We start from the raw sequence: 4,889 nt of genomic DNA, 5'->3' as shown, positions 1-4,889 counted from the left end.
ACAGGTGGCAGCTGACATTGGGGTACATCTCCCAGGAGGCCCCAGAGCCAGTGCACTCTAAGACGATGTGGAAGCACCTAACCACCTCCACAGTGACACACTCAAAGGTCGGACTCAGCGGGCACCAGAGCCCCACTGAAGTAAGTCCTACTCTGTGGGGTGGGTCCCTGAATAGCTGATCCTCCATGGTGACTGGTGGTCACAGCCAGTTCTTGCAGCTGATCAGCTTGGGGGTAAATTCCTCCCATTGACATGCCAACAGCAATCAAGGTTCAACTACAACAGCAGGGTGTACACGGCCCACACAGGGGTGGGAGGGGCATACCTGGAGTGTCCAGCTTGGGTGAACAGGGAGGCTGTGCCACTGGACCCTGCAGGACACCTACTACATTAGGCTACTCTACCAAGCCCAGAGGACATGACAGTTCTACTTCATACACAGAAAGAACCACGGGGAGGTTGCCAAAAAGAGGAGACAAAGAAATGAAAGAACAAAACAAAACTCTAGAAAAAGAGCTAAACAAAATGGAGAAAAGCAATCTACTAGATGCAGAGTTAAAAACACTAGTTATAAGGATGCTCAATGAACTTAGGGAAAGAGTAGTTGAACTTAGAGAGAAGTTCAACAGCATAATGAAAGGACATGGAAACCATAAAAAGGACATGAAAACCATAAAAAAGAACCAGTCAGAAATGAAGGATACACTAACCAAAATGAGGAATAATTTACAGGGAATCAACAGTGAAGTAGATGAAGCTGAGAATCAAATCAATGACTTGGAATATAAAGAAGCAAAAAATACCCAATCAGAACAGCAAAAATAATCCCAGAAAATTGAAGATAGTGTAAAGAACCTCTGGTAGAACTTCAAGCATACCAACTTTTGCATGATGGTGGTCCTGGAAGGAGAAGAGAGAGAGCAAGAAATTGAAAACCTATTTGAAAAAATGACAGAAAACATCCCTAACCTGTTGAAGGAAATAGACATTCAAGTCCTGGAAACAAGATGAACCCAAAGAGGCCCATACCAAGACATATTATATTTAAAATTAAAACTGTAACAGACTGACAAACCTCAGAGGTAAGGGGGTTGGGGGGGTTGACAAGAAATCAATCAAAGAACTTATATGCATATATGCATAACCGATGGACACAGACAATAGTTTAAGAAAAGTAGGAGGGGGTGGGAGTGGGGAGGAGGGGGGTCAGTGGGGGGAAAGGGGTGACATCTGTAATACTTTCAACAGTGAAAATTTAAAAAATCAAATCAAATTAAAACTGTTAAAGACAAAGAGAATTTAGTCTGGCTGGTGTGGCTCAGTGGTTGAGTGTTGACCCATGCACCAAGGTCGCTGGTTTGATTTCTGGTCTGGGCAAATGCCTGGGTTGTGGGCCTGATACCAGTGGGGGGCATGCAGGAGGCAGCCAATTGATGTTCTCTCTCATCCATGTTTCTATCTCTCTCTCTCCCTCTTCGTTCTTCTCTCTCTCTCTCTCTCTCTCTCTCTCTGTAAAATCAACAAAGAAAAATAAAATAAATGAAATTTAAAAAGATAGAATTTAAAAAGCTGCAAGAGAAAAGCTAAATCATACTGTCAGCTGATTTCTCAACAGAAACCTTGCAGGCCAGAAGGGATTGGCAAAAAATATTCAAAGTGATGAAAGTAAGGACCCACAACCAAGGTTACTCTACCCAGCAAGCTGTCATTTAGAACTGCAGGATATATAAAGAGTTTTCCAGACAAGGAAAAGCTAAAGGAGTTCATCACTCCTTTTCAATTTGTATAAGTTTTTCTTTTTAAAAATTATTTTATTATACTGGTGAGAACTTCTAGTACAATGTGGAACAGAAGAACTGAGAGCAAGCATTCTTTCTTATTCTGATATTAGGAGGAGAGCATTCAGTCTTTTATCACTAAATATGATGTTAGGTACAGGTATTTTTCAAATATACTCTGAGAAATTTTTCTTCTATTTGTATTTCGAAAAGGTACTTCTTATATTTCCTTTTGTATGCTCATGAATTACAGTAATATTTTCAATTAAAATGTATACATATGTAATAAAGTATTCTTACAACAGACATGTCATTTTTAGATTTTTTAAGAAATAAAAATGTAAAGCAGAAAAAAGGTAAATGGATGGAAACAGATATATCATACAAGCAATAGTTATGGGCTGCAGGGGTTATATTAATGTTAGATAAAATACACTTCAAGACACAAATTATTACCAGATAAAAAGAGGGACATTTTGTAATGATTAAAGGTTCAACTCATTAGAAAAATATAATGATCATTAATATGTGCATGTCCTACTTGAGCCCTGGCCGGTTTTGGTCAGTGGTTAGAGCTTTGGCCCGTGGACCAGAGAGTCCCGGGTTCGGTTCCCACTAAGGGCATGTACCTCGGTTGCAGTTTGTCCCCAGCCCCGGTTGGGGTCGTGTGGGTGGCAACCACTCAATGCGTCTCTCTCACATCTATGTTTCTCTCCCTCTCTTCCCCCTTCTCTCCCTCCTATTCTGTCTGAAGATAAATGCAAAAAAAAAAAAAAAAAAGGCCTTGGGTGAGGATAAAAAAAAAGACTCCTTCTTGAAGGTGACCAATCAAACATATGCATTTAGTTCTACTCCCTCAAAGTACCCTACTGAAATGATACTGAAAATATATATTTATTATAAAAAGTTCCAAACCTACAAAAAGTGTAATGAATTCCCATTCACCTGTTACCTTGATTTAACACTTATTCACATCATGCTATATTTGTTTCTCCTTTCCTCCTTGAAGTATCTTTTTTTTTTTTTTTATCCTCACCCAAGGACATTTTTACATTTATCTTCAGATAGAGTGGGAGGGAGAGAGGGAGGAAGAGAAAGAGAAACATCGATGTGAGAGAGACACATTGACTGGTTGCCACCCACACTACCCCAACCGCAGCCGGGGACAAACTGCAACTGAGTTACATGCCCTTAGTGGGAACCGAACCCAGGACTCTCTGGTCTGTGGGCCGATGCTGTAACTGCTGAGGGCAAACAGGCCAGGGCAAAGTATCTTAAAATAAACTTAATTTTTTCCCTGGCTGGGTTGCTCAGTTTGTTGGAGCTTTGTCCCGTACAACAACAAGGCTGCAGGTTCAATTCCCAGTCAGGGCACGTACCTAGGTTGCAGGTTTGATCCCCAGTCAGGGTCATGCGGGAGGCAAAACCAGTCGATGTTTCTCTCTCATGTCAATGTTTCCCTCTCTCTTTTTGTCTCTATATCAATTAAAAAAGCAACCAACATATCCTTGAGTGAGGACCAAAATAAATTAATTAATGTAATTAAAAAAAATTAAATGGTGGCATTTCACCTGATAAAGAAGTTTTTTTAAAAATTAAAAAAGCATAGCTCTTTTTTGTGGTGCCTTCCAGGTGGTCAGTTGCTTCAGGATGAAACTGAACATTTTTTCCTCAGCCACTGGCTGCCAGAAACTCACTTAAATGGATGCTGAACGTAAACTTCATACCTTTTATGAGAAGTGTATGGCCACAGAAGTTGCTGCTGATGCTCTGGGTGAAGAATGGATGGACCATGTGGTTCGAAACAAGTTTTCCCCATGAAGCAGGGCATCTTGATCCATGGCCGTGTCCACCTGCTCCTGAGTAAGGGGCATTCCTGCTATAGACCAAGTAGAACTGGAGAGAGAGTGCAAATCTGTTCAGGGTTGCATTGCGGATGCCAATCTCAGTGTTCTCAACTTGGTCATTGTAAAAAAAAAAGAGGGGGGAGAAAGATATTCCTGGTCTCACTGATACCACTGTGCCTTGTTGCCTGGGTCCCAAAAGAACCAGCAGAATCTGCAAACTTCCCAATCTCTCTAAAAAAGATTATGTCCACTCATATGTTGTGAGAAAGCCCCTAAACAAAGAAGGTAAGAAACCTAGGACTAAAGCACCCAAGATTCAGCGCCTTGTTACTCCATGTGTCCTGCAACACGAACATCGGCACATTACTATGAAGAAACGAGGTACTAAGAAAAATAAGGACGAGAGTGCAGAATATGCTAAACTTTTAGCTAAGAGAATGAAGGAGGCCAAAGAAAAACGCCAGGAACAGATCGCCAAGAGACGTAGGCTGTCCTCTCTGAGAGCTTCTACCTCTAAGTCTGAGTCCAGTCAAAAATGAGATTTTCACCCTGGCTAGTTTTGCTCAGTGGTTGGAGCATTGGCTCATGGACTGAAAGGTTACAGATTTGATTCCTAGTCAAGGGCATGTACCTGTGTTGCAGTTTCAATGCCCAGTCCCAGTCGGGGTCGTGCAGGAGGCAGCCAATTAATGTGTCTCTCTTCTCTCTCTCTCTCTCTCTCTCTCTCTCTCTCTCTCTCTCTCTCTCTCTCTCTCTCTCTCTCCCTCCCTCCCTCCCTCTCTCCCTCCCTCACTCCCTCCCTCCCACTCCCTCCTTCCCTCCCTCCCTTCTACTCTATCTGAAAATCAATGGAAAAAGATCCTTGGGTGAGAATTAACAACAATGTAATCAAAACAGCCTGGTACTGGCACAAGAACAGGTTGATAGACCAGTGGAACAGAATAGAGACACCAGAAATGGACCCAAGGCAATATGCTCAATTAATATTTGACAAAGGTGGCAAGAGCATACAGTGGAGTAAAGACAGCCTCTTTAATAAAGGGTGTTGGGAAAATTGGACAGATACATGCAAATAAATGAAACTAGACCATCAACTTACACCATACACAAAAATAAACTCAAAATGGATAAAAGACTTAAATGTGATCCGTGAATCCATAAAAATTCTGGAAGAAAATGTAGGCAACAAAATTTCAGTCATCATACGCAGCAGAATTTTCACTGATACATCACCTAAGGCAACAGAAGCAAAGGAAAAAATGAA

The 4,889-nt window shown here is 41.5% G+C and overlaps 1 pseudogene; it reads left to right on the top strand.

The window, feature by feature from the left end:
* Positions 1-3,428: 3,428 nt before the first annotated feature.
* Positions 3,429-4,164, top strand: LOC118642604 (annotated as a pseudogene).
* Positions 4,165-4,889: the final 725 nt, after the last annotated feature.

The sequence above is a fragment of the Molossus molossus genome, unplaced genomic scaffold (genome assembly GCF_014108415.1).
Source record: "Molossus molossus isolate mMolMol1 unplaced genomic scaffold, mMolMol1.p scaffold_m16_p_3, whole genome shotgun sequence".
In the NCBI taxonomy this organism is placed as follows: Eukaryota; Metazoa; Chordata; class Mammalia; order Chiroptera; family Molossidae; genus Molossus; species Molossus molossus.
Note: the sequence above shows the minus strand (reverse complement) of the source record. Positions and strands in the feature narration are given on the sequence as shown.